The 18,529-nt window shown below is 46.9% G+C and overlaps 1 protein-coding gene across 2 annotated transcripts in view; it reads left to right on the top strand.

Moving 5' to 3' along the window:
• The first annotated feature begins 345 nt into the window (after positions 1–345).
• Positions 346–18,529, top strand: part of GNPDA1 (glucosamine-6-phosphate deaminase 1) — a 78,643-nt gene continuing 60,459 nt past the window's right edge. Inside the window, exon 1 of one of the 2 annotated variants that reach the window (XM_073582136.1) lies at positions 346–499. The gene's annotated coding sequence lies outside the window, so the exon portion shown is untranslated. Of the gene's footprint in view, positions 500–16,098; positions 16,118–18,529 lie in introns of those variants that run through there. The other variant, XM_073582837.1, reaches the window with a different exon arrangement.

The following is an 18,529-nucleotide window of genomic DNA, read 5'->3' as shown; positions in this document are numbered from 1 at the left end:
GACAGAAGGGCGCGGGGCGGTGCTGAGGAGGGCGGTACTGACAGAAGGGAGCGGGGCGGTGCTGAGGAGGGCGGTACTGACAGAAGGGAGCGGGGCGGTGCTGAGGAGGGCGGCACTGACAGAAGGGCGCGGGGCGGTGCTGAGGAGGGCGGTACTGACAGAAGGGAGCGGGGCGGTGCTGAGGAGGGCGGTACTGACAGAAGGGCGCGGGGCGGTGCTGAGGAGGGCGGTACTGACAGAAGGGAGCGGGGCGGTGCTGAGGAGGGCGGCACTGACAGAAGGGCGCGGGGCGGTGCTGAGGAGGGCGGTACTGACAGAAGGGAGCGGGGCGGTGCTGAGGAGGGCGGTACTGACAGAAGGGAGCGGGGCGGTGCTGAGGCAAGAAGGCGGGCAGGCTGAGGAGGAGGGCGGCGCTGAGGCAGGAAGGCGGACAGGACAGACTGAGGAGCTCATCACCAGCGGCAGGCCATCTGAGGCTCCCATTGCCCCGCGCTCCCCTGTGAGTATGGCTGACCCGCGGCTGTGCTGCGCTCAGTGCGCGCTGTGTAGTGTATGTGATGCACTTTGCATTATGTCTGCGCTGCTTATTGCTGCTTGGGGTTCACTACATAAGACAAGGTGCTTCCCTCTTCCCTCCTCATTGTAAGGCTGCATTATAGCGCTCATATTCTTGTCACTTACTCTTTAGTGTAGTGTTGCTTAGTAACAGAAGACCAAGGGAACTACCGCACACTAAAGGGTTAATCTCGGCACTCCCTCGCTGATCGGGGCTCTGATTGCTGGGCCCTCACTGATCTTGAGGATGGGACTGTTCCTCTGTGCCGTGGCTCCATACATTGTCTATGGGACTGCTGTACTCTGCACATAACGGAGTGCAGCACTTTCTCCAGTAGTCCAGTAGCGAACAGAGCTCTGATTACTCACACGTGTGGCCAGTGCTCTGTTGTGAGAGGTCATATCTGAGCAAGGTCCGGATTGATCAGCAAGTGATCGTCTCTCCTGTGAGTAATTACTCGGGATATTAGGAGTAACCATTTTCAGGAGTTGACCCCTTCTGGCGGCAGATGTGGTAGACTACAGCTGGGTGTCGGCCTCCAGTTAGTGTGCCGGGTACCCTCCTGAGAATGATGCCTATCAGAGCACACATTCAGTCTGTCTGCATCATTAGTCTGTGGCCTCATTGGCTCATACAGTTGTGTGTTTGTTTAAAAAAAAAAAAAAAAAAAAAGTTGCCTCCTTCCTGATTTCCTACTCTTTTGCAAGTTTGTCAAACTTAAATGTTTCAGATCACCAAACAAGTGTAAATATAAGACAAAGACAACGCAAGTAAGCACAAAATGCAGTTTTTAAAGGGAATCTGTCACCCTTTTTTGGACTATGAGCTGCTGGCACTGACATCAGGGGCTTATCTACAGCATTTTGTAATGCTGTAGATAAGCCCCCATTGTAACCTGAAAGAGAAGAAAAGAGAGTTAGATTATACTCACTGGGGGTCCGGTTCGGTCTGATGGGTGTCGCGGATCGGTCCGGCACCTCCCATCTTCATACCATGCCGTCCTCTTCTTCCCTTCCTGTCGTGGCGCAGGCGCACTGCTGTGCCCTGTTGAGGGCAGAACAGAATACTGTAGTGCGCAGGCGCAAGACCTCTCCCAACGCCTGCGCACTGCAGGACTCTGCTCTGCCCTCAACAGGGCACAGCAGTGCGCCTGCGCCACGACAGGAAGGGAAGAAGAGGACGGCATCGTATGAAGATGGGAGGCGCCGGACCGCGACACCCATCGGACCAGACCCCCAGTGAGTATAATCTAACTCTTTTCTTATCTTTCAGGTTACATCGGGGGCTTATCTACAGCATTACAGAATGCTGTAGATAAGCCCCTGATGTCAGTGCCAGCAGCTCATAGTCCAAAAAAGGGTGACAGATTCCCTTTAACCCCTTCATGATCCAGCCTATTTTGACCTTAATGACAGGGCCATTTTTTGCAATTCTGACCAGTGTCCCTTTATGAGGTCAGGAACGGATCCTAGCGATTCTGAGATTTTTTTTTCTTGACATATTGGGCTTCATGATAGTGGTAAATTTAGGTCAATAATTTTTGCGTTTATTTGTGAAAAAAAACAGAAATTTGGCAAAAAATTTTAAAAATTTTGAATTTATATTGTTAAACCAGAGAGATATGTGACCCAAAATAGTTAATAAATAACATTTCCCACATGTTTACTTTACATCAGCACAATTTTGGAAACAAAATTTTTTTTGTTAGGAAGTTATAAGGGTTAAAAGTTGACCAGCAACTTCTCATTTTTACAACAAAATTTACAAAACCATTTTTTTAGGGACCACCTCACATTTGAAGCCACTTTGAGGGGTCTATATGGCAGAAAATACCCAAAAGTGACACCATTCTAAAATCTGCACCCCTCAAGCTACTCAAAACTACATTAAAGAAGTTATTAACCCTTCAGGTGCTTCACAGGAGCTAAAGCAACGTGGAAGGAAAAAATGGACATTTTAATTTTTCCAACAAAAATTTTCTTTTAGCATCAATTTTTTCATTTTCAAAAGATTAAACTAAAAACTCCCCCTGAAGTGTGTACCTTAAGGATTAAGCTCCACTAATTAACATATGTGTTAAGATTAAAGTCTCTATGTGGGACAGAAAAGGGTGTATTACCTTTTAGACAGACATTTGGATAATGGCGTTGAAGTCCCAGGAACGCTGTTTGGCAGACAGGAAATCCAGAGGAATAGCTCATAAACTTTCCAAAACGAAATAGTTGCTAAATTCTTGGCTCCAAATGAGCAGGATTACTGATAGGAGACGTTGTCCTGGCCGGTGACTAACGTCTATCTGTAGCTCTGAAGCGGCCCGCCTGTGTGGAATACTGACGCCGCGTTAGGGAAGCCTGCAAGGTGCAGAGACGCTGCAGGGCCTTGCGTGACGTCACAGTCACGTGATGAATCACATGACAGGCTAGGGAGCGCTCAGGGGACTTGTTTGATAATCCTACGCGTTTCAGAATCTCGGATTCCTTCCTCAGGGATAGCCCCATAGAGCACAGATCCTTCTTATATATCCTGCATCACTTTGAAGAGACTTTATACATTAAAAGCATATAATTCGATTTCACTATTCAGACCGTTCAGGATCAGAGTATCCAATTCAAATATCCAACGGCTGCCAGCATATCCGAGGTTTATCTTTAAAAGAGCTAATAATTTGGGCAATTTAGTAGCACCTTCGATTTTAAATCCTACAGCGATCTCGAGCCTCCATTCACAGCAACACCCACATGGTTTTCTTCCCTGTGGGAAATGTGCTCCTTGTAAGAAATTAGGCATGAGAAAGCAGTTCACCGTTTTTAATTGATCCATAGAAGTGACGATTAAGGATTTCATCACGTGCAATACAATGGGGGTGATATATTGCATTACATGCCCTTGCGGTAAACTACATATAGGGCGCACTAAACGTCCGCTCCATGTTAGGATTGGAGAACATTTGCGGAATATTTGCAAAAAGTTTACAGGTCACCCCCTCTCTAACCATTTTTTGTTACATCATGGAGGTTCCATAAAAGGTATTAAATTTACCGGGATCAGAGTGGTTAATAAAAGCTGGAGAAAAGGTAATTTCATACATCAGATGTCCAGAGAAGAGAGCCGTTGGATATTTGAATTGGATGCTCTGATCCCGAACGGTCTGAATAGTGAAATGGAATTATTTGCTTTTAATGTATAAAGTCTCTTCAAAGTGATGCAGGATATATAAGAAGGATCTGTGCTCTATGGGGCTATCCCTGAGGAAGGAATCCGAGATTCTGAAACGCGTAGGATTATCAAACAAGTCCCCTGAGCGCTCCATAGCGCTCCCTAGCCTGTCACGTGATTCATCACGTGACTGTGACGTCACGCAAGGCCCTGCAGCGTTTCTGCACCTTGCAGGCTTCCCTAACGCGGCGTCTGTATTCCACACAGGCGGCCGCATCAGAGCTACAGATAGACGTTAGTCACCGGCCGGGACAACGTCTCCTATCAGTAATCCTGCTCATTTGGAGCCAAGAATTTAGCAACTATTTCGTGTTGGAAAGTTTGAGCTATTCCTCTGGATTTCCTGTCTCCAAACAGCATTCCTGGGACTTCAACGCCATTATCCAAATGTCTGTCTAAAAGGTAATACACCCTTTTCAGTCCCGCATAGAGACTTTAATCTTAACACATATTTTAATTAATCCTTTGGAGTTTAATCCTTAAGGTACACACTTCAGTGCGAGTTTTTAGTTTAATCTTTTAATTTATTTTAGTGGACAGCTTGAGTGGTTTTGTCTTTAAAACTTGCTGCTTTTGTGATATATCTGCCACGCGCAGCGCCGATTGTCTTTTTTCTAAGTTTTTCATTTTCACATGGGTAACAGGATAAAATGGATCCTAAAATTTGTTGGGCAATTTCTCTTGAGTACACTGATACCTCATATGTGGTCATAAACCACTGTTTGGGCGCACGGCAGGGCTCAGAAGGAAAGAGCGCCATTTGACTTTTTGAATGGAAAATATGCTTGAATATTTGCCATGTCGTGTTTGGAGAGTCCCTGTGTGCCTAAACATTGGAGCTCCCCCACAAGTGACCCCATTTTGAAAATTAGACCCCCAAAGGAACTTATCTAGATGCGTGGTGAGCACTTTGAACCCCCAAGTGCTTCACAGAAGTTTATAACGCAGAGCAGTGAAAATAGAAAATCATTTTTTTTTCCTCAAAAATGATTTTTTAGCCCACTATTTTTTATTTTCACAAGGCTAACAGGAGAAATTGGACCACAAAAGTTGTTGTGCAATTTGTCCTGAGTATGCTGGTACCCCATATGTGGGGGGGAACAACTGTTTGGGTGCATGGGAGAGCTCAGAAGGGAAGGAGCGCCATTTTGGAATGCAGACTTTGATGGAATGTTCTGCAGGCGTCATGTTGCGTTTGCAGAGCCCCTGATGTTCCTAAACAGTAGAAACCCCCCCTCCACCCACAAGTGACCCCATTTTGGAAACTAGAACCCTCATGGAGCTTATCTAGATGTGTAGTGAGCACTTTGAACCCCCAAGTGCTTCACAGAAGTTTATAAACGCAGAGCCATGAAGAGAAAATAGCTATTTTTTATTTTCCCAAGGGTAACAGGATAAATTGGACCCCAAAAGTTGTTGTCCAGTTTGTCCTGAGTACGCTGGTACCCCATATGTGAGGGGGAACCACTGTTTGGGCGCACGGCAGGGCTCAGAAGAGAAGGAGCGTCATTTGACTTTTTGAATGGAAAATTAGCTCCAATCGTTAGCGGACACCATGTCGTGTTTGGAGAGTCCCTGTGTGCCTAAACTTTAGAGCTCCCCCACAAATGACCCCATTTTGGAAACTAGACCCCCTATGGAACTTATCTAGATGCATGGTGAGCACTTTGAACCCCCAGGTGCTTCACAGAAGTTTATAACGCAGAGCCGTGAAAATAAAAATATATATTTTTTTCTTAAAAAAATGATTCTTTAGCCCGCAATTGTTTATTTTCACAAGGGTAACAGGAGAAATTGGACCCCAAAAGTTGTCCAGTTTGTCCTGAGTACACTGGTACCCCATATGTGGGGGGGTGAACGTCGGGGCTTGGAAGGGAAGTAGTGACGTTTTGAAATGCCGACTTGATGGAATGGTCTCCGGGCGTCATGTTGCGTTTGCAGAGCCCCTGATGTGCCTAAGCAGTGGAAACCCCCCACAAGTGACCCCATTTTGGAAACCATACCGCCCAAGGAACTTATCTAGATGTGTGGTGAGCAATTTGAACCCCCAAGTGCTTCACGGCAGAAGTTTATAACGCAGAGCCGTGAAAATAAAAAATCATATTTTTTCCACAAAAATAATTTTTTTAACCCCCAATTTTTATTTTCCCAAGGGTAACAGGAGACATTAGACCCCCAACATTGTTGTGCAATTTTTCCTGAGTACGCTGATACCCCATATGTGGGAGTAAACCACTGTTTGGGCACACGTCGGGGCTCAGAATGGAGGGTGCACTGTTTGACTTTTTGAACGCAAAAATTGGCTGGAATAAATGGTGGCGCCATGTCGCGTTTGGAGACCCTGTGATGTGCCTAAACAGTGGAAACCCCTCAATTCTAACTCCATCCCTAACCCTAATCCCAACACACCCCCAACGCTAATTCCAACGCTAATTCCAACCCTAATGGAAAAATAAAAATATTTTCTTTATTTTATTATTTGTCCCTACCTATGGGGGTGATAAAGGGGGGTTATTTATTTATTTTTTTTATTTTGATCACTGTGAGAGTACATCACAGTGATCAAAATAAATGAATCTGCAGCCTGCAGATTCTGGCAGGCGCACTGCGCATACGCCCGCCACTTTCCAAGATGGCGGCGCCCATGATCCGGGACAGCCAGAGGGACATAGGAGGTTCCCGGGGGATCGGAAGGCAGGCGGGAGCGTTGGGAAGGGGAGGGGGAGCAGATGATGATCGGCGCCAGAAAAGGTGCAATCCTCCCTAGGGTTAATACTGGACTCTGAGCGACAGCTCTGCCTCCTGCCAGAGAGCAAAATACTCAAGATAAGGGTCCTGGCTCATACAGCAGCCAGCAATGACACTGAGGAATGCAATGTCCCTGCTAGGCTCATTAACGTCATGTATACCAGCAGTAGGGTGGGCAGATTCACCTAAGACCTGTTTCACATTTCAGTTATTTGACGTCAGTCAAAATCCGCCAGGTTGTGAAAAAACGGATCCGTTTCCGTTGTTGGCACAAACGGATGGCACTGGATCCGTTTTTTGACGGATCCGCTTTTGCAGCTAGTTTCTGAAATTTTAAAGAACACGAGTCTGGGGAAAAATGGAGAGAGAGAGAAGATAGTCTTCCGGGCATGCTCAGTGTCAAAAGGCGGATCCATTGCCGGATTCCGTCAAACGGTTGGCAACGGATCCGCCGCCCATAGGCGACCATTATAGCGAATGGCGGATAGCGGCGGATCTGTTGCTATCCGCTATTTTGTTGACGATGACAAACGTTTCATTGTCCGTCCTCTGAAGTCAGTGGACGCCAACATTTTGGCGGATCCGTCAAAAAACATCCAACGAATGACCATCCATCAAAATCCGCCGCTAATGCAAGTCAATGGGAAAAAAAACAGATCCGCCAAAATAATGGCGGATCCGTTTTTTTTTTTTTTTGTAAAACGGCGGATTTTGACTGATATCAACAAATGGAAATGTGAAACAAGCCTAAGACTGCTGCAGTGGGAAGTTTTGTCGGCACAGAAATCATTGAAAGGACATTTGGAAGGAAAACTATATCTTTCCTTGGCCGTAAGAGATTCCCTAATCTGATGGACTGTAAAGAATCATCTGACATCAGGGGTCCTGTGGCAAAAACCAGTCGAGGACATTATCACAACCGACGTGAGTGGTACAGGTTGGGGAGCACACCTGAGATCCTACTCACTACAAAGAACCTGGTCCTCGCTAGAAAAGAATCACGGTTCGAATGTAAAAGAACTGTGGACAGTGGAAAAGGCCTTAAGACATTTTGTCCCCTTGCTTCGGGGCCACCATACCCGGGACATGATGGACAGTCGAGCAGTGGTAGCTTTTATCAACCACGGGGGGGACGAGATCCTGGGGCCTCATGGAGGTATCAGATCTACTATTCCAGTTAGCAGAACAACACCTGTTAACTCTCACGGCACTACATATAAGAGGCATCGAAAATATACAAGCAGACTTCTGAGTCGCAGAGAGTTGAGACGGGGGGAATGGTCCTTAAACCCTCAGGTCTTCCAACAAATAGTGCAGGCTTGGGGCAAACCAGAGAAAGACCTGTTTGCCACCTCACACAACAGGAAAGTCAGGAAGTTCTGCTCTCTAAATCCAAGGGAACATCCATTTGTGGTAGATGCCCTACAAATACCCTGGAAGTCATCCCTCGCCTACATGTCCAAGATGGCAATGATTCTGACAGTAATCCGGAAGATCAAAGAGGATCAAGCGAGAGTAATTCTCATAGCTCCGTTTTGGCCAAGAAGGCCATGGTTCTCCCTTTTAAGGTGATGTCACTTACAGATCCATGGATCTTGCCAGAGATTCTGGACCTGCTTATCCAAGGACCAGTGGGACACTCTCAGGTAAAGGGCTTCCATCTGGCAGCCTGGAATTTGAGAGGGAGCTACTGAGTCTCCAGGGATTCTCACCAAGTTTAGTCACCCTGTTGAAGAGTAGAAAACATATCACGTCCAGAATCTATGGTAGAACATGGAAAAAGTTTCTGGGGGAACCTTTAGGGGATGTAGCTCCGGTGGGACCTATCCTAGAATTTCTACTGGCGGGGTTGCAACTCGGGTTAGCAACTAGCACACTCAAAGATCAAATTTCAGCCTTGGGGGGGGGGGGGGCCCTATATAACTGCAATCTAGCATCCAATAGGTGGGTGTCCCGGTTCATAAAGTCTTGTAGTAGGTCTAAGCCGGTCATTGTCCCGAAGATCCCTCCCTGGGACTTGAATCTAGTCCTGGAGGCTTTAACCAGAGACCTGTTATGATTGAGTCACTGTAGGAGGCAAAAACAGGAATGCTAGCTAAGTCCAGAAAACCAGAGAAGTTGGCAACTATCAGATTGCAGACCCCTGAACCTATCAACACAACTAGCAGTAGCCGTGGGGGGTTCCTACGATGACCTAGACACCTCGATCACAGCCGGAGAGATACATAGGCCTAAAGAAGGAAAGGGGAAAATCTAACTGCCCCAGAGCAGACCCCAAAACAACAGGCAGCCCCCCACATATAATGACGGTGAAGCAAGATGAAAACACTTAGGCCGGTTTCACATTCGCGCTTTTGAGCGCAGCGATGGCCTGCGCACGGCCGCCGCTAAGCCCCGCCCCCTGCCCCGCCTCCACCGGTATCTCCGCCTCCGGGTGCATGACGTTGCATGCGTCGTGCGTCCCCTATCTTCATCACAGAGGGCGCAGGCCGTGCGCAGTCTGCGCACAGTCTGCGTTTGGCGGCGCATGCGTCCTTTTGACGGTGCGCCGAGCACAACCAAAATGCAACAGGTTGCGTTTGCACAAGGAAAGACTAGAAGCAATGGGATGAAGCTGAATGGGAGGAGACACAGATTAGATATTAGAAAAAACTTTTTGACAGTTAGAGTGATCAATGAGTGGAACAGGCTGCCACGAGAAGTGGTGAGTTCTCCTTCCATGGAAGTCTTCAAACAGAGGCTGGACAGACATCTAACTGGGATGATTTAGCGAATCCTGCTTTGAGCAGGGGGTTGGACCAGATGGCCCAGGAGGTCCCTTCCAACTCTACGATTCTATGATTCTATGATTCTTAAATACTGGAGTCTCCGTCTAGCCAGACGGGAATCCAGAATTTTCTCTACCTCATATTCCAAGTTACCTTCAACCAATACAGGGTCCGGAGGTGCCACTTCAGGCACAACTGGCTCAACAAACCTCTTCAACAAGGACTTATGGAACACATTATGGATCTTAAATGTGACAGGAAGAGCCAAACGAAAAGAGATCGGATTAATAATCTCCAAAATCTTGTAAGGTTCAATAAATCTAGGCTTAAACTTAGGAGAAGCCACCTTCATAGCAATATTTTTTGATGATAACCACACCATATCACCAATCTTAAACTGGGGACCAATGGTCCTATGTCGATTGGAAAACCGCTGGGCCTTTTCCTGGGAGAGAGATAACTTATCCACCACTTGGTCCCAGATCTGGTGCATTCTCTCCACCACAGTGTCAACACCTGGGCAGGCAGAGGGCTCCACCTGCCCTGAAGGAAATCGAGGATGAAACCCAAAGTTACAAAAAAAAGGTGACATCAAAGTGGCAGAACTAGCTCTATTATTTAAAGCAAATTCGGCCAAGGGCAAAAATGAAACCCAATCATCCTGATCAGCGGAAATAAAACATCTAAAATACGACTCCAAGGTCTGGTTTGTTCTCTCTGTCTGCCCATTGGTCTGAGGGTGAAAAGCAGAGGAGAAGGACAACTGAATTCCCAACTTGGAACAGAACGTCCTCCAAAATTTAGACACAAATTGAACTCCTCTGTCAGATACAATGTTCTCAGGAATCCCGTGCAAGCGAACCACCTGTTGCAAAAACAGGGGCACCAACTCAGAGGAAGATGGCAACTTAGGGAGTGGTACAAGATGAACCATCTTAGAGAACCTATCACAAATCACCCAAATAACAGTCATTCTTTGAGAGACCGGCATATCAGAGATGAAATCCATTGAAATATGGGTCCATGGCCTCCTGGGGACCGGCAAAGGCATCAACAACCCACTAGAGCGAGAACAAGATTTAGACCGGGAGCAAGTCCCACAGGACTGCACAAAATTCCTGACATCATGAGACAAGGTGGGCCACCAAAAAGAGCGACTCACCAGATCTCTAGTACCAAAAATACCCGGATGACCAGCCAATGCAGAGCAATGAACTTCAGACATCACTCTCTTCTTCCACTGGTCAGGAACATACAACTTTCCACTGGGGCAACGCTCAGGTTTGTCCTCCTGGAACTCTTGCAGAGCAAGTCTCAAATCGGGCGAGATGGCAGAAAGAACTACCCCTTCTCCTAAGATGGTAGCAGGCTTGGTCACCACAGGAGAATCGGCAAAGAAACTCCTAGAGAGGGCGTCTGCCTTGACATTCTTAGTTCCAGGAAGGAAAGAGACCACAAAATCAAAACGTGTAAAAAACAAGGCCCACCTAGCCTGTCTAGGGTTCAAGCGTTTAGCCGACTCTAGGTAAATCAAACTTTTGTGGTCAGTGAGGACCACAACTTGATGTTTGGCTCCCTCCAACCAATGTCTCCACTCCTCAAATGCCCATTTCATGGCCAACAGTTCCCGATTCCCCACATCATAGTTACGTTCAGATGGAGAGAACTTTCGGGAAAAGAAAGCACAGGGATTCATTTTAGATGTTACCGGATCCTTTTGGGACAACACTGCTCCTGCACCAATCTCAGAAGCATCCACCTCTACCTGAAACGGGAGTGAGAGATCAGGTTGCCGCAGAACCGGGGCGGAGGTAAATCTACGCTTCAGCTCCTGAAAGGAAGCAACTGCCTCCGGAGACCATTTCAACACATCCGCACCCTTCCTGGTCAGGTCAGTCAATGGTTTGGCAATACTAGAAAATTTTGCTATAAATTTCCAATAAAAATTGGCAAAACCCAAAAACTTCTGGAGGGCCTTCAAAGAAGTGGGCTGAACCCAATCATGAATGGCCTGTACCTTGGCCGGGTCCATTTCAATAGTTGACGGAGACAAAATAAATCCCAAAAAAGAAATCCTCTGTACTCCAAAAAGGCATTTTGATCCTTTGACATACAGAGAATTCTCTCTCAAGATCCGGAACACAGTCCGAATATGTTCCACATGAGCATCCCAATCCTTGGAGAAGATCAAAATAGATAGATAATCAAAAATTTATTGACAAAGTCTTGGAAAATATCGTTCATGAAGCACTGGAAGACAGAAGGGGCATTAGTGAGCCCAAAAGGCATCACCAGGTACTCAAAATGTCCCTCCGGAGTATTAAATGCCATCTTCCATTCATCCCCCTGCTTAATGCGGATAAGATTATACGCCCCCTGAGGTCAAGCTTGGTAAACCAGCAAGCACCTCTGACTCTAGAGAATAGATCCGAAATCAGGGGTAACGGATACTGATATTTAATAGTAATTTTATTGAGGGCACGATAATCAATACAAGGCCTTAAAGAACCATCCTTCTTGGCCACAAAAAAAAACCCGGCACCTAAGGGTGAAGAGGATGGTCTAATATGACCCTTCTCCAACGCCTCCTTAATATAGGACCGCATAGCCTCGTGCTCGGGTACAGATAAATTGAAGAGCCGACCCTTAGGAAATTTACACCCCGGGCTTAGTTCAATTGCACAGTCATAACTCCTATGAGGAGGCAAGGACGCAGACTCATTCTCACTAAATACATCATAGAAGTCCGCCAAATAGTCAGGAACCTCATGCGACTGAGGAGAGGTGGAAAAAACCGGAGCCTCACTAAAGGTACACTGGCAACCCCAACTCACCACAGACACAGACTTCCAATCCAAAACTGGATTATGAATCTGCAACCAGGGAAACCCCAGAACAATGGCATCATGCAGACCATGCAACACCAAAAATCTGCAATTTTCTTGATGGTCTGGGGCGACCCGCATGACCAACTGGGTCCAAAACTGAGGTTTATTTTTAGCCAGAGGGGTAGCATCAATCCCCCTCAAAGGGATAGGCGTCTGCAGAGGTGACAACGGAAATCCACAACGTTTAGCAAAATCCAAGTCCATTAGGTTTAGCGCTGCTCCCGAATCCACAAAAGCCTTGGCGGAAAATGTGGACAGGGAACAGATCAGAGTAATCGCCAAAAGAAACTTAGGCTGAACCCCACCAACAGAAAACGTGTGTGCAAAGCGTTTCTCACGTTTAGGACAAACAGAAATAATATGTGAGGCATCTCCACCGAAAAAACACAGCTTATTGCGCCTTCTGAATTCCTGACGTTGCGCCTTAGACAAAACTCTATCACATTGCATAGGTTCAGACGTCTGTTCAACCGGTGGCAACACCTCTCGTGTAATCCTGCGTTCACGTAAACGCCGATCAACCTGAATGGCTAAAGACATAGAATCGTCCAGACCAGAGGGAACAGGAAATCCCACCATAGTATCTTTTACGGCTTCTGACAAACCCTTCTGAGTAGTAAGGACCGCCCACTTTCGGAACTTTGACAGTACAACTCTGCAGATTCTCGACCCTGGTTCAGCGCTAACAGGGTCTTTTCAGCCTGATCAATAGCATTAGGTTCGTCGTACAGCAACCCCAAGGCTTGAAAAAATGCGTTCACATTAGTCAGAATAGGGTCATCTGGTTTCAAAGAAAACGCCCAATCCTGGGGATCGCCGCGCAGCAAAGAGATGACAATTTTAACCTGCTGCGCGGGGCTCCCTGACGAGTTAGGCTTCAAAGCAAAAAATAATTTACAATTATTTTTGAAACTCAAAAATTTAGATCGATCCCCAAAAAATACATCAGGTGTGGGGATCTTTGGTTCAACAGCATGTGAACGAGCAAGATAGGCGGAAATTCCTCGCACTTCAGCAGCGAGCTGCTCCACACGATCAGACACTTGCTTTATCTCCATTGAGAGAAAAAAAAAAAATTCCCCCTACGGCCTCAGAGATATAGAGGAAAGAATATACAAACTCCTTTTTTTTTTTTTTTTAAACAATTCTTTCCTGCTATTGAGTACCCCAGGATCTGCGGTTTGGGCGGGTGACTCTGTTATGATTGAGTCACCGTAGGAGGCAAAAACAGGAATGCTAGCTATCAGATTGCAGACCCCTGAACCTATCAACACAACTAGCAGTAGCCGTGGGGGGTTCCTACGATGACCTAGACCCCTCGATCACAGCCAGAGAGATACATAGGCCTAAAGAAGGAAAGGGGAAAATCTAACTGCCCCAGAGCAGACCCCAAAGCAATAGGCAGCCCCCCACATATAATGACGGTGAAGCAAGATGAAAACACTTACACAAACAGAAAGACAGGCTGAGCAAAGACGGGGCCCAGAAACTACCTAGATAGGAACGGATAGGAAGGCTTCTGTCTGCAATCTGCCAAAACCCTATCAGAGAAAAAAGCCAACAAGCTGATATAAAAATGGCCCTGAAGCAACTAAGCTTCAAAAACTAAATCAGCACTCAGGTACTTTCAGAAGACAGAGCTAACGGAACACTGCACACTCCAGCAGGGAGTGGCAGAATCCAAAAAGCAAGAAAAACAAATCTTAAATGCAAAAATGCAAAACAGAAAACTTAGCTTTAGGAGAGCAGGAATCAGACTGGAGTCCAAGAGTCCACAAAGAAATCACCCGCAGGGCAGAAAGGGCGTAGGCTGCCTTAAATCCAGTCAGTGACTCCACTCAGCCAATCGTCTTCATTAGTCCCAGGTGCCTGATAATCAGGCTCACTACCTTCCTTCACTAGAATAGGGAGTTCACCAGGCCTCAGTGACGGAGGGGAGAATGAACTCACAACAGAGACCCCTTTGAGCCATTGCAGGAGTTATCACCAAAGTTACTCACACTCAAAACAGTTTTGCTGGTAGCTTTACCATCGGCCCGTAGGGTGAGCGACTTACAGGCCCTGTCTATATGCCCTTCATATACTCAAATTTTTGAGGACAGGATAGTTCTAAAACCAGATTTGGCCTATCTCCCCAAGGTAGTCCTTAAGTTCCATAGGAGTCAAGAGATTACCTTGCCATCATTTTCTAATAATCCTAGGAATCCAGGGGGAGCATAAGTTCCATAGGTTAGATGTGAGGAGGTCCATGCTGCAATACATGTCCATGACTAGTCACTGGAAGAAAGATCAGTCCCTATTTGTAGCCTTCCAGGGTAGCAGAAAATGTTACCGGGTAGCTAAAAGTACCATTGCCAGATGTATCAGGGAGGCCATTAGTTTATTCTACTCTGCGAGTGGCGCTCCGGTTCCTGATAGCATCAAGGCTCACTCCACCAGAGCCGTGGCTACCTCCTGGGCAGAAAAGGCTGAGGTATCGATTAATCAGATTTGTAAAGCCGCTACCTGGTCCTCACCTTCGACCTTTTTCAAACACTACCGGCTAGATCTATCCTCTGCTGACCTAACCTATGGTAGAAGGGTGGTGCAAGCGGTGGTCCCTCCCTAAGGTGTTTCATTCTACAAAAGTCTCTCAGATGTGCTGTCATGGGGGGAAGGGAAAACGCCATCTTTACTTACCGGTAACCGGTTTTTCCGAAACCCATCACAGCACCCGTATATTCCCCCCCCTTATCACTCCTTTGGTGTGCGCTATAGTTTGTGTGTCTTAGTTGATATAATGTGGTGATGGTTTTCCCATGTGTACTAACCAGAGGGGCCTCTCATGCTTTGTAAACCAACTGAAGCGAGGGAGAGGTACCGCTCTTTTATCTTCAGTAGGGTTCCTGTCCTGACTGGACGGATCACCTCTCTCAGGTGTGCTGTCCTGGGTTCCGGAAAAACCGGCTACCGGTAAGTAACCTTGGTGTTTTTATTACGTTTTTTTTTTTTTTTTTTTTTTTTGGACTACCTCACATTTGAAGTGCGTTTAGTAGATTAATATAACAGAAAATACCCAGAAGTGACACCATTCTAAAAAAAAAACTGCACCCCTAAAGTCACCTTATACTGTTAATAACGGCGATCGCAACACTGAGGTCGGTAAAACTGACCCGAATCATGTTCTCTGGGGTCTCCGCTACCACCGGTACCTGAGACCCTGGAGAAATTCTGATGCTGGGGGGGCGCTACAACCTTAATTCTCGGCACCGTTAAAAAGCATTGCTGTGGTTTAAGTAGTACCCTTAACTGCCGCCGTTAAAAGGTGTATTAGCGGTCGTTAACTCAGGCTGGTTTCACATTAGCATTCGGCTGCGCTGTGTCCTGCGTACCCAATGTTAAAGATGGGTATGCAGGATGCATGCAGAAGTAGGTGGAGCTAAACGGAAGAAGTGCGCAGCTCAGCCGAACACTAATGTGAACCTAGCCTCACTTGGTGATCTGAAACATTTAAGAGTGACAAACATGCAAAAGAATAGGAAATAGGGGGAGCGATGGAAACACTTTTTCACACATCTGTACGTCCAGACCCCATTTTGTGGGAGATTTCGAACCTATACCCCAACAGGGACACAGAATGCTATGTGAAAGCACCCTAAGACTCATTCAAATGAGTGGGACAGTCATTGATATGTCTGCAGTGGATAAAGCTAATGCGGTTCCTTTAAAACAGGGGTGGGGCGCGCAGCTACTTTGCCTGTTTTTTGGCCGTGGGCCCTTTAATTCTTCAGAGGTGCGCACGGTATTGTGTCCGATCTGTGTGTCATAGAAGAATGACACCGCAGAGACTGCAATTCCTGGCATGCCACACTCCGGAAAGGCTTGGCTTGGTGAAAGGCTGTATGCTGCTGTAGGAGGAGCCGGCAAGAGAGCTAGCAAGATGGAGAGTAGAAAGTCTGCAGGTATGCTGCTAGGCTAGGAGGGCAGCCGGACTACTAGCCGAGCACAATCGGTGCCCTGCAGCGTGTAATGGAGCCGAGCCCCCGGTTCTGTAGCATGTGCTGAGGTAATTGTGGCAGTGACTGCTCGGAGCGGAGAGTGGCTGATCCACAGAAGAAGGGATCATCTGTACTCGGCACCTCCTTGCATCCCTGCTATCACTAAGGTCCTCCAGGGAAGGTCACGCTCCTGGTAGTAATTGGGGGGCACCTTATACTGCAGAGGAAATGGTGGTGGTGGTGATGATGGTGGAGGTCCTGCTGTAGCCACTGCATGGTCTCTAGTACAGCAATTCAGCTGCTCAGGTGTAATATTTACAAATGTGTTGGAAGCAAGCTACTAATATACAGGGATGTACCCTGCTACTGTGCAGGGATGTACCACCCTTGTGCTGTATACCTCAGGCCCTGTGTACCACCCATGTGCTTTATACCTCAGGTCCTGTGTACCATTCATGTGCTGTATACCTCAGGCACCGTGTACCACCCACATGCTGCATACCTCAGGTCCCCTGTACTTCCCATGTGCTGTATACCTCAGACCCCAGAAATTGGTTTAATCTGCAGGTTAGTAGTGTTCTGAACCTGCCTGGCTCCTGCATATAAAACCCCACAGCTGGAAGGAAATTAACTCTAATCCTCCCGGCAGTGTTCAGTCACGGCTTTGTAAATCTAGAGCAGCGGCTGTAACTGGGCCCCCCCCCACATACGGTTTCCAATGCAGAGCAGCTGTCAGTCAGTGTGGAAGGCTGCAGTTACAGCCACTGCTCTCATACACAGATGGTGACTGAATCCGAACGGCGCCACCTCCATGACATAAACCATAATGCTGCTGGGAAAATTAAAGTTTAGTGGGGTTCAGTGTGCAGGCGCCGGGCAGGATTCGCTCATGACTGACTGATGCAAACTTAGGCCTCTTTCACACTTCAGTTTTTTGCATCAGTTATAATCCGCCAAAAGGACGGATGGCGGATCCGTTGTAGTACTGATGACAACGGATGCCACCCGTCCGTTTTTTTGACGGATCCGACAAATGAAGAATTTTAAAGGAATCGCAGCCTGGAAAAGGAGAGAGAGAGAGAGAGACCCCCAGATTTCGGGTTAAAACTGTCTGGAGGATCCGCCACAGAAAAAAACGTTGCAAGGTCCGTTTTCAAATGTTTGAGGATGGTGACGGACAGCAACTTTTGGCGGATCCGCAAAAAAACGGATGCAACGGACGGCAATCCGTCACAATCCGCCAATAATGGAAGTCAATGGGGAAAAAAACGGATCCTCAAAAAATAATTGAGGATCCGTTTTTTTCAAAACCTGGCAGATTGTGACTGATTGTAAAAAACTGAAGTGTGAAAGAGGCCTTAGAAAACCAGTTGCGAGTAGCAACATCATCAATACCTCCCAACATTGCATGCCTCACCAAAGAAGTAATTCCAGCCATCACATTAGGTGGGAGTTATTTAAATGTTTGAATAAATATAGTTGGCTAATGTTTAAGTTGATGATTTTGTACGGCCCCCGAACGCTATTATAAAATTCCAAATGGCCCTTGGCAGAAAAAAGGTTACCCACCCCTGCTTTAAAAAATATACATTAAAGGATGGGGAGTGGGGTGTAAGAAAACACACATCTACACTTTCCTCCAACAGCATTCCTTCGCGATTGCTGCTGCATCCTCCACGTGCCTCTGGCATCAACATTTGACAGGGGACCACTATGGGACTGCTGCAACCAATCAGTTGCTCATCTGCTTTTGCCTTCACATTCTGGGCCAATTTCTGTTTGAATGAAAGGCTGCAGTCAATCAGTGGCTGTAGTGAGCGGAGTGAGGGTGAGTATAGGCATGGATCCCTCAATCAAATGCTGTCAAAATCCAATGACGTTCCTACAAAAATATGGGTGAATCCAAGCAGATCTTTAAAATGCAATATTTGGGGCTGAATATACAGTGTGTACTATTAGGAAAACTGTCTAGTGCAGACCTGGAAAAACTGCAGTCCACATCTAGCCATCTGGCCTGTGGACCGAGACAGCCAATGGGCTGAAACAATGGCCTATGTGCCGCACCGTGCTATCCGCTGTCACCGCTATCCGCATTCTCAGGATGCAGACGGTTGTGAATACATTGGTAGCGGATGGGGTTGCTGGCTCCATCTTCCACCAAAAGGCGTGTGAGGCAGCAGATGTGATGTGATTTCATCACGCTGCTGTTGACTTGGCGTGCAATAGCGGAGAAACTGAGGAACAGGGGAGAACTGAATATGGGGTGTGTGTGTGTTTTGTCCCCCACCCCCGCATGTGTATGGGATATTTGTATGTATATAGTAGGCTATGAGTGGGCACACACAGTATACAGTATGTGGGGAATCAACGTTAATA

This window comes from Dendrobates tinctorius, unplaced genomic scaffold (genome assembly GCF_039654945.1).
Source record: "Dendrobates tinctorius isolate UK_male_01 unplaced genomic scaffold, ASM3965494v1 ptg000001l, whole genome shotgun sequence".
Lineage (NCBI taxonomy): Eukaryota > Metazoa > Chordata > Amphibia > Anura > Dendrobatidae > Dendrobates > Dendrobates tinctorius.
Note: the sequence above shows the minus strand (reverse complement) of the source record. Positions and strands in the feature narration are given on the sequence as shown.